Here is an 11,321-nt window from a genome sequence, read left to right as displayed (position 1 = left end):
AGCTGATAGATTGGGACATTTTTCCCTGGAGCATGGGAGGCTTAAGGGTGATCATATAGAGATCCAAAAAATAAGGAGGGGCACAGATAGGTAGAGAGTCAACATGTTTTCCCAAAGGTAGGGGAGTCTAAAACTAAATGGCATATGTTTAAAGTGAGAAGGAAAAAGTACGAAAGGGTCCAGAGGGGCAACCACAGAGGATGGTGAGTAGAGGCAGGTACAATTTTGTCTTTTAAAACGCATTTAGACAGTCACATGGGTAAGATGGGTATAGAGGGAGATGGGCCAAACATGGGTATTTGGGATTAGCTTAGCGGTTAAAAGAAGGGACAAGTTGAGCCGAAGAGACTGTTTCCACGCTCCATGACTCTATAATTCCAATGAAGGTGGCAACTTGAGGATATGGAGTCTGTGTTTACAAAATAAGCAGCCTAGCTGGTTTGCGTGTCAGAACCAGTTGCTTCTCTGGATCATTACCAAGGTGTGCCTGATCCACGGATGATGAGTTAACCCGAACTTAATTGATCATTATCCTAACCATTTCAAAGTAATGTCATCAACAGCCATCAAACAGGACCTACTCAAATCAACCGGCAGTACGTGGACTGCAGCGATTCAACCACCTTCTCAAGGGCAATTAGGGCTGGGCAATAAATGCTGGCACCCACGTCCCATGAATGAATAAAACAAAATGGAAGAGGCAGTCAACTCTCCTGCTGGCTCATTGTATCATCATACTCAGCTACACAGCAGGTCTGAGTTCATCCACCTCAGCCAGGACTATTGGTCTTAACTCTGCCAGGCTCCGAGAGGGAAATCCTGACAGGTCTCCCATTCCTGTCCACAATCAGGAGGCCCCAGCTCAGCTTAGGGCAAAGACAAAGCTGAGCTCTGCTGAGATGCATCTCACAGTTGAATAGCCAACTCCTACATCCATCGCCATTCAGATGTGGAACCAGAAGGTAACTGGTATCTGTGGAGCGCTGTCAAGTGAGACTTGCAGGAATAGGAGGATCTGGACACAGGCTGGGAGCTGAGAGGGTGAGGAAAACAGCTGTCTGTAATGTGGCCAGTGAATACAACATTGCTGGTAGCAAAGTGAAGACAGGAATCTGTATAAAATACCAAGGTCATTGTTCATGGTTACAGCTCCTTCTCATGTTGCTGAATTCTATAAATAGAACACTGAATGGGAGTGTGGGGAATATTCTTTGTCACTGTGCTGAGAGTGTCATCACAGAGTGAGAGGTTCTTGCAATGTCACTTTGAGACACAGCGGGTACAGTCTGAAATAGTCTCTACATCACCTGTTGGATTTAACCAAAAGTGAATTGGACATCTGTTCGATCAGGTTCTGCAGTTTAACAATTAGCAAACAACTGCAAATTTGACAAGAGGACCCTTCAGAGAAAGCTCACTCCCTTTAATTTAGAAAGAAGTTAGTTTGTTCCCACAAGAGCTGAAATACATTCACTGTTTAGTGTGTTAATGACAATAAACAAACACACACGCACTCACATCCTCATACACACACCCTCACATCCTCACACACACACCCTCACACACACTCACATACACACACCCTCACACACACACCCTCACACACATACACACACACCCTCACACACACCCTCACACACACACACTCACTCACACCCTCACATGCACCCTCATACATACACTCACACACACACTCATTCACACACACTCACACATAAACTCATTCACACACATTCATTCATGCACACTCACACACACCCTTACACACACACACTCACATCCTCACACACATCTCACACTCACACTCTCTCACACACACCTCACACACACATACTCACACACACACACACACTCAAACTCTCACACAAATAGTCACACACATATTCACAGACATTGACACACACACTCACACATACTCACACACACACTCATTCACACATACTCACACACACACACTCACACCCTCACACACACACTCACACACACAGGTTCACACCCTCACACACACACTCACACAAACACCCTCACACACACAGGTTCACACCCTCACACACACACTCACACAAACATCCTCACACACTCACATACAAACAGTCACACACATATTCATAGACACTGACACACACACTCACATGCACCCATACACTCACACACTTGCACACTCATACACACTCACATACATTCACACACATACACACATTCGCACACACACACACGCACACACACTCACTCATGCACATTGACAGACACACATTCATGCACGCAAACACACACACACAGTCTCACACACACTCACATTGACACTCACTCACACACTCACATTGACACACACACACCCCCACTCACACACACACTCGCACACATGCACATTCACATACTCACTCACGCTCACAGTCACACACACACACATACACATACTAACACTCAAACTCACACTCACACACACAAATATATACAGACACAGATTAACACACAAACATTGACTAAAACACAGATAAATACACAAACACACATTAACACATAATACAGAAACTTTGGGATATACTCGAACCGACATTCACACCAGCTCCCACGCCCAATCTGTCCAGATCTACAGTTGGCCTCACTGCCCCTGGCTAAGGAGTGGGGAGTTTCACTGCTGCATGGAAAATCAGTACGGACAGGACCTAGCATTGCTATGATGCCTCACAGAGTTGAGTAGCCAGCTGATAAATTTTCCATTCTACCGACCGAGGGAATCATAGCGGGCGAGGGACAGGGCACGGAAATGTCCGCTGACCACGGGCGGGATTTTCCGGTTTCGGAGAGCGTGAGGCTGGAAAATCCCACCCTCAGTGTTGAGGCTCACACAGGAAAGGTTGGCACTCAGGTGAGACACTGAGTCAGCAGTGGCTCAGGGGGAGGCGGTGAGGAAATCACGAATGACTCTGCACAAGATGCTGAAAGGTGCCGCACACCAATAGGAATTCTGTCAGACAGATTGGCTTGTGTTATCAGACAGCTAATGGTTTCAGTAAGCTTTGTGCATCCTCTGCTGCTCTGCGTCAGCATTTGTTGCCACATATGCACAGCAGATGGTTATTGTTCCTGTGCCAGAGAACATGCCATCCTCCCACTGGCATTTACATTCCAGCAACCACAATCCCATAAGGAGGCTCCAGCACTGTGTCATAACATTGTTTTGATAATTATCCCATTAACTATCAGTAGGACTCCAATCCTCTCGTTCTTTACATTTTTGTTGGGGATTTTTTTTTTAGTACAGTCCCTCTTTAAATTTTCTGGGTTTTTTTAATTCTGTTTATAGATTCGTCCATCCCGACACTGGAGCAGATAGCGAGGTTACAAAAGCTGCTTCCATGGTACACCCTTAACCAGCTCTGCATCTTCCCCCTTGCTCAGCATAACTCCCATCCATCAAAGACTCAGCACAATAGTGTTGTGTGTACCTGTGCATTTGTCTTTTTTGTGTGTGTGTTCCTCTGTCTGCCTCATTTATCTGTTTGTTTCTGTCTCAGCATGAACGGGTGCCTGAGCCTGTCTGCTGAGTACCGAGTTAAATGCCCCTGTTTATGCATACTGTATTGCGAATACTGTGTGTGCATGTGTGTGACACATGTGCGTGTATGTGTGTGTCTGTCTGTTTGTGCTTATATCTGCTGGGTATTCGTATGCTATTCATGGCTGCTGACTTTTTCTATAAAGTTAAAGTTTATTTATTAGTGTTACAAGTAGGCTTACATCGACACCGCTATGAAGCTACTGTGAAAATCCCCTAGTCGCCACAGTCCGGCGCCTGTTCGGGTACACTGAGGGAGAATTTTAGCATGGCCAATTCACCAAATCTGCACATCTTTTGGAGTGTGGGAGGAAACCAAAGCACCCAGAGGAAAACCACACAGACATGGGGAGAATGTGCAAACTCCACACAGACAGTGATCCAAGCCGGGAATCAAACCCGATCCTTGGCGCTGTGAGGGCAGCAATGCTAACCACTGTACCACCGTGCCACCCTGTTGTGTCTGTGTGTTTGGGTCTGGTGAGTCTGTTGTACTTCCACTGTGTGTGAGTCTTTGGGGTGTGTAGCTGTTGGCTGTGCGTCTCTCAGGGTGTGTGTGTGTCAGGTGTGTGTGTGTGTTGGGTGTGTGTGTGTGTCAGGTGTGTGTGTGTTTTGGGTGTGTGTCTTTCAGGTGTGTGTGTGTTGGGTGTGTGTCTTTCAGGTGTGTGTGTGTGTTGGGTGTGTGTCTTTCAGGTGTGTGTGTGCCTGTGTCCGGGCAGAACTTTACATTTTCCCACTGTTGGAAAAAATGCTGCTCTGATGTCTCTGCAACTTTAAGTGGAACAGGTGAGGCCCAGACCACCCCTACCCTGTTCCTGCTCTTTCTCCAGTTGAGACATTAAGTGGTCAATCAGTGACCACTTAAGGGACGGTTCCCGCTGGGCCTCAATTCTCAGGCTAGCGGGAGGTGTTCAGGACAGGGGAAGAATGGGCAGTGACCCTGCTCAGGCCCAGGTGAGAAGGGGGACGGGGTGGTGCAGCACATCCATCAATGGCCCCCTTTCCACATCAGGCACTCTCTCCCCTCCCTCAACAAGTTCTGGCACCCTTCTCACCCCAGTCTCTCCAACAACACCCCATGGCCAGCAGCTCTCTCTGATGTGGGAATTACTCTCTACTTATGGGGGTTGGTGGGGGGGTGGAGAGGTGTGAGTCCTGTCTCCAACTGATTAAAGCTTGTGGAGCATTAAATGGCGGCAGGGCAGGCAGTCTCAATGGGGATGTGTTCACTGGTAGCTCCTTGACTAATGGGACTGGTAACCCTGCTATCTGCGAACTCCTGCCTTTGTGTTTGAGTTTGTTGTGTTAACAGACACAAGAAGAGATATAAAGCTTCTTAAATTCAACCTTGTAAGTTTAGTTTGTTGTCACCCCCTCCCTTTATGACCCTCCACTGGGACCCTCACCCTCCAATGAGACTCTCACCCTTCCTCCATTCAGACCCTCACCTACTCCCCATTGAAACCCCAATCTCTGCCCCCCTCCCCATTGAGACGCTGACCCTCCCATTGAGACCCTGACCTCATCCAACCCCCACTGAGACCCTGAACTGAAACACGCTTCATTCTTCTCTGCTTCACACTAACAGTGTCAATGTAATGAGTTGGTGATGGTGCTGTAGTGGTGAGCAGAGCTGCCTTCCCAGCACTTGACCCAGGTTCGATTCCCACCCATTGCATTAAGAATTTGGGGCGGTAGAGTGGCACAGCGCCAGGGATCTAGGTTCGTTTCCAGCCTTGTCTGTGTGGAGTCTGCACGTTCTCCCCGTGTCTGCGTGTCTTTCCTCCGGGTGCTCCAGTTTCCTCCCACACTTGGCCACGCTAAATTGACCTGTGGTGTCAGGGAGGTTAGCAGGGTATATACATGGGGTTATGGGGGTAGAGTCTGGGTGGGATTGTTGTCAGTGCGAGTTTGATGGGCTGAATGGTCTCCATCTGCACTGTAGGGATTCTATGATTCTACAAATCACCTGGGGCTGGAATTGAACCCAGGTCCCTGGTGCTTTGAGGCAGCAGTGCTAACCACTTTGCCAACCATTGATAATAAATTCAAATCTCAAGTCAAAAAGAACAGGGGCTGGGAACAGAGGTGATTAGGAAAGTATCACTGAGTCTCAGGATAATAGGCTGGATATCACAGTGTCACCTTGTATTGACCACTATAGAATACAAGGGGATCATGATCTTAATCAGAAACCACACTGACAGTTGAACCTGTTCCCCCTCTTTTATGATTTGGAGATGCCGGCGTTGGACTGGGGTAAAACAGAAAGAAATCTCACAACACCAGCTTAAAGTCCAACAGGTTTATTTGTAGCAAACGCCCCAAGCTTTTGGAACACGCTGTTCCTTCATCAGGTGGGTGGAAGTTCTGCTGGACAGCTGACGAAGGAACAGTGTGTTCTGAAAGCTTGGGCCTCCTTTTTTTATGCAGACTGAAATACTCCGCACTGGATCCAATAATAATTATTAAAACCAGCGTCACGTTTATCCAGCACCTTTTCCCATTTTTCTGGGACAACATCTCACAAAGATGGAGTGCCATCAATGAGGCACAGGTACCTCCAAGACATTTCACAGGAGCAATACATTACTTTGAAATGCAGCAACTGTTAATAAGTAGTGAAGTACAACAACCATTGCAATAAATTCACACTAACAGACACTTGTGAAAGCTTCAGCCCCTTTGCCACTGAAATCCACGTGTATGTCTGCCACCTCGACACTGGACTATTTGAAACCCTTCTTGTTAGATTCCATTCTCCACCAATTCTCAACTTATCTAAGCCTCTGTCAGAAGTATCCCATCCCATACTATGTACTGCTTTCCCATCATCTCTTCCCTCGCTGCTATTCACTGCCCTTGCATTTCCCAATCCCCAGTGCTATCCATTCTTGAACTTCCTATAAGGTATTGCCCTCTTCCTATTTACTCTCCCTGCGTTAGGGCTAGGTTTCAGCCTCTCATCCCCTTTTCAAGTTTATTTATTAGTGTCACAAGTAGGCTTACATTAACACTGCAATGAAGTTACTGTGAAAATCCCCTAACCGCCACATTCCGTCACCTGTTCAGGTAAGCGGAGGAAGAATTTACCATGGCCAATGCACCTAACCAGCACATCTTTTGGACTGTGGGAGGAAACTAGTACACCTGCTGGAAACCCATGCAGACACGAGGAGAATGTTCAGGCGCTGCACTGACAGTGACTGAAGCCAGGAATCGAACCTGGGTCCTTGGCTCTGTGAGGCAGCAGTGCTAACCACTGTGCCATCATGCCTTCTGAGCAGTCTAATTCTCTGATTTCAGCTTTCCAATCATCACCTTTCTTTTATCCACCAATGGCAACGCAGCTTGTAGCCACCTTGTTCCTTACTTTGGGTCTCCCTCTCCAAAACCCTCCACTCAACATCCCTCTCTTTGACTACAGGGTGGCATGGTGGCACAGTGGTTAGTACTGCTTCCTCACAGTGCCAGGGACTCGGGTTTGAATTCCCAGCTTGGGTGACTGTCTGCGCGGAGTCTGCACTCCCTGTCTCTGGGTGGGTTTCCTTCAAGTGCTCTGGTTTCCTCCCGTAGTCTGAAAGATGTGCTAGTTAGGTGCCCTGGCCATGCTGAGGTGTCCCTCAGTGTAACCAAACAGGCAGCAGAGTGTGGCGACTAGGGGATTCTCACAATAACGTTATTGCAGTGTTAATGTCAGCCTACTTGTGACACTAATAAATAAACTTTCTAAAAACCTCTCAAATTTAATAGCACTGGAAGAAGTTATTCAGCCTACATGGTTAACAGCAATATTTATTCTGCATAGAGCTTCCTGTCGCCTTACTTCATCTCACCCTGTTGATAAAACGTGTTATTCTCTTCTGCCTCCTGTACTATCTAACTTCCGTTTAAATGCATCAACTCACCTCTTCAACCAAGCTTTCAAACAGATCTGCTAAACCCTTCCTTCCTGAATTGGGCAACTGTTTCTTCACTCCTCTTTGTGAAGCAGTTTTGAGACATTTCCCTGCTAAAATAAAGAAGATTTGTTTTGAATGAGCAGTTAATTTGTTGGTGTTGTTTGAGAGGAGATATTGATGAGGTCAACTCCCTGTCCTCTCTAGGTGCTAAAAGGGGAGGCTGTGACGTAGTGGTATTGTCGCTGGACTAGGAATCCAGAGACCCAGAGTAATGCTGTGGGGATCTGGGTTCGAATCCCACCATTGGCAGATGGCAACATTTACATTCAGTAAAAAACACCCGGATTCAAAAGCTTTTCCACACTCGCAACCCACCGCTAAAGATGCCTCTGACAAAAGGTTTGTTACGTCTGTCTCCCGAGATGGAAAAGAGGAAATGCAAGAAGAAACATCTGATGCAATGTCCCCATTCCTACTTCATGGATGTCAAGTGTCCTGGCTGCTACAAAATCACGTCTGTGTTCCACCACGCACAGACGGTCATGCCTGTGTCGGATGTTCCAATGCCAGCCCCACCAGAGGAGAAATCAGGTTAACGGAAGGCAACACTGAAGATGAAAGTTGGCATTTGAGGGTGGGTGAGATGCCACATGGCCTGGCATCAAGAGTCTGACTGAGGGGTGTTGATTCGTGGGTGTTGGGGGGGAGTACTGTAGCACAGTGGTTAGCACTGCTGCCTTAAAGCGTCAGGAACCTGGGTTTGATTCTAAGTTGGGTCACTCTCTGTGCAGAGTCTGCATGTTCTCCCCGTATCTGCGTGGGTTTCCTCCGGGTGCTCTGGTTTCCTCCCACAGTCCAAAAGATATGTTGGTTAGGAGCATTGGTCATGCTAAATTCTCCCCCAGTGCACCTAAACAGGCCCCAGAGTGTGGCGACTAGGGGATTTTCACTGTAACTTCATTGCAGTGTTAATGTAAACCTACTTGTGACTAATAAACAAACTTTAAAACTTCCTTTTGGGATTTGGATGGCAGCATGGGAGAGATGGAGCTGGCGAAAACACCAGTCTCATTGAAGCCTCATCCACCTGGCTTCTAGAAACTTGGACCCTCTTGCTGGACTTGAGGTATTTGTTAGAATTATCAAATAAAATGACATAATGTGAAAAAAACAAACTCCCTGTCAAATAACACACCTGAATCTGTGCTCTCTGCTAAAGTAGCACTTCCTAGTTTTGATTATGGAGATTGTGTGTTAATTCAAATTACATTGCTAAGGTTTGTTAATTACATTGCTCAGGTTAACAGAACTGGGAGCTGGGTATTCACTGAGCACGTATAAATAGGGGATGGCTGGGACACCGGGTGGAGAGCTGCGAAACTAAGCAAATCAGCACACTCTCTCATTAAAGTAAACCTCTGCATCACCAGCTTTGATCCAATTAACATTGCGGGCTCAAAATTTGCAGTCAGAGGCTAGAATTCTCTGACCATTCATGTCCCTCTGCCAGTGAGGATGGAGAATTTGGGGCTCAGCTCAGTGCAGCGGGACAGGAGAATCGAGGGAGAATGCAGGCTGCAAGCAAGGTCAGAGAATCTGATCCAGAGTTTGTTAACAATTGAGTGCATGTTTACACATTTTTGTTTCTTTGTTTCTGTGGTCCAGGAGTGCTGAAATGTTTTAAAATTTTTCTCCAGAAATCTGGAAAAGGCAAGGTCTTTTCTCATAAGTGTTTAATTTGCAAAACATTCTCAGAATAAAGGCTTCGATTTCTAATCCGCCTTCAGCAAGTCCTCTAGTATTGCATGGATATTTATTCTGGAGAAAGAGGGAGAGATAGATATTTGGAAAGACAACCTGTCTCATATGGAGAGGAGCAGCTGGGAGACAGGCTCCTTGGGAAGGTGTTGCTGTTATGGTCTGGCCCAGTTTCAATGGCATCAGTGACTTGTGGTGATTGTGTCAGAGTCATTAAGCCTTTAACTAACAGGCACCATCTCCAGCTCAGCCACTGGGCAACAAATTAAACACAGTCCCTCACCTCCCGACAGAATTATACCAATCCTTCCCCCATGAGCACCTAATAAGTTGCCTTACCCTCTGTGATCCTGGGCCATACAGACCAGGAAAGGTCCGACTTGTACTGATTTAAAATCTCAACAGTGTAGAAAGAGACCATTCAGCCCATTGAGTCTAAACCTTCAGTCTGGCAAATCATCTTACCCAGGCTTTCTCCCCCGCCCTTCCCACATAATTCTGTGTATTTATCAGTGCTAATCCACCTAACCTACACACCTTTGGACACTAAAGGGCAAATTTAGCATGGACAATCCACCTAACCCACACATCTTTGGACTGTGGGGGGGGTAACCAGAGCATCTGGGGAAAACCCATGCAGACATGGGGAGGAAGTGCAACCTCCACACAGTTCCCTAAAAGTGGCATCACAAGTAGCCAAGGTGATTAAGAAGGTGTATAGCATGCTTACCTTCATCAGGCTGGGCACTGAGTGCAGGATTTGGGAAATCACACTGCAGCTATATAAAACCTTGGTTAGAATGAATTTGAAATATTGCAGGTCGTTCTGGTCACCACACTACCAGAAGAACATGGAAGCTTTGGAAAAAGTGCAAAGAAGGTTCACCAGGATGTTGCCTGGTCTCAAGGGTGTTGCCTCTGAGAAGAGGGTGAATAAATTAGGATTGTTTTCACTGGAAAGGCAGAGGTTGAGGGGAGATCTGATTGAGGTCTACAAAATTGTCAGAGGCATAGACAGGGTGGATAGTCAGAAGCTTTTTCCCAGGGTGGAAGTTTCAGTTACAAGAGAACACAGGTTCAAGCTGAGAGAGGGAAAATTTAAAGGGAATGTATGGAGCACATTTTTCATGCAGAGAGTGGTAGGTGCCTAGAACGCGCTGCCGGAGGAGATGATGGAAGCAGGCAGATTAGCAACATTTAAGAGGCAACTGGATGGGTACATGAATGAGGAGAGAATAGAGGGATATGGACCAAGTAAGGGCAGAGGTTTTTATTTTAGTTGGGGCATCATGACTGGCACAGGCTTGTAGGACCTGTTCCTGTGCTGTACTTTTCTTCATTCTTTGTTTGTTTGTTCTTTGACTCTCTTTCCTCTGGATAAGGGAGGGACAAATTTCCATTCCTGATTCCTTCCTGAAATCTAAATGTGAACTTGGAATGGGATTGGATTTACAAGTAAACCCTGACAATGCGTTGGGGTTAGGCTCAACAGAAGCATTTACACAGGAATTGGACTGTCAACTGAAAGGAAGAATGTGCAGGGTTACAGAGAATAGGCAGGAGAATGGCACTAAGTAAATTGCTCATTTGGAGGGCCAGTACAGACACAATGGGCTGAATGGCCTCCTTCTCCACTGTAACAATTCCATGATTTTAGGGATGTTTCTGGTGATTAATTCACAGCGACTTACTCCTGGCAACAGTAGACTTCAGGCTTGGTTCTACGGTTCAATAGACAAGGAAAGGATAGTCACACTTTCTCTGTTTGGCAGGGAATACTGGGCAGGTTTCCTGATTTTTCTGGGTGAGAATTCTTCCACCCCGTGGCCTCTGACTCCCAGATTGACTGTCCCTGGTTACACCTTAGCTAATTAAATGTTTCTTACCGTTAGCTGGTTTCTGTCAAGTGAACACAGTAACCAGTGTTTCCATTGTCCATACAAATGATTTGATGGGCTAAGCAATTATCATGTGATGGGGGAGCATTTGCTATCTCCTATGAACATTCCAATTACGAATAGCCTTCAAATATCTTTGTTTGCATTTCCATGAGGCCAGCAAGCCTATCAGTTGTTGATACTTTGAGTCTTCATTCTTGAAAT

The sequence above is a fragment of the Carcharhinus amblyrhynchos genome, chromosome 26, assembly GCF_965287045.1.
Source record: "Carcharhinus amblyrhynchos chromosome 26, sCarAmb.v2.hapA, whole genome shotgun sequence".
NCBI classification, from domain to species: domain Eukaryota; kingdom Metazoa; phylum Chordata; class Chondrichthyes; order Carcharhiniformes; family Carcharhinidae; genus Carcharhinus; species Carcharhinus amblyrhynchos.
Note: the sequence above shows the minus strand (reverse complement) of the source record.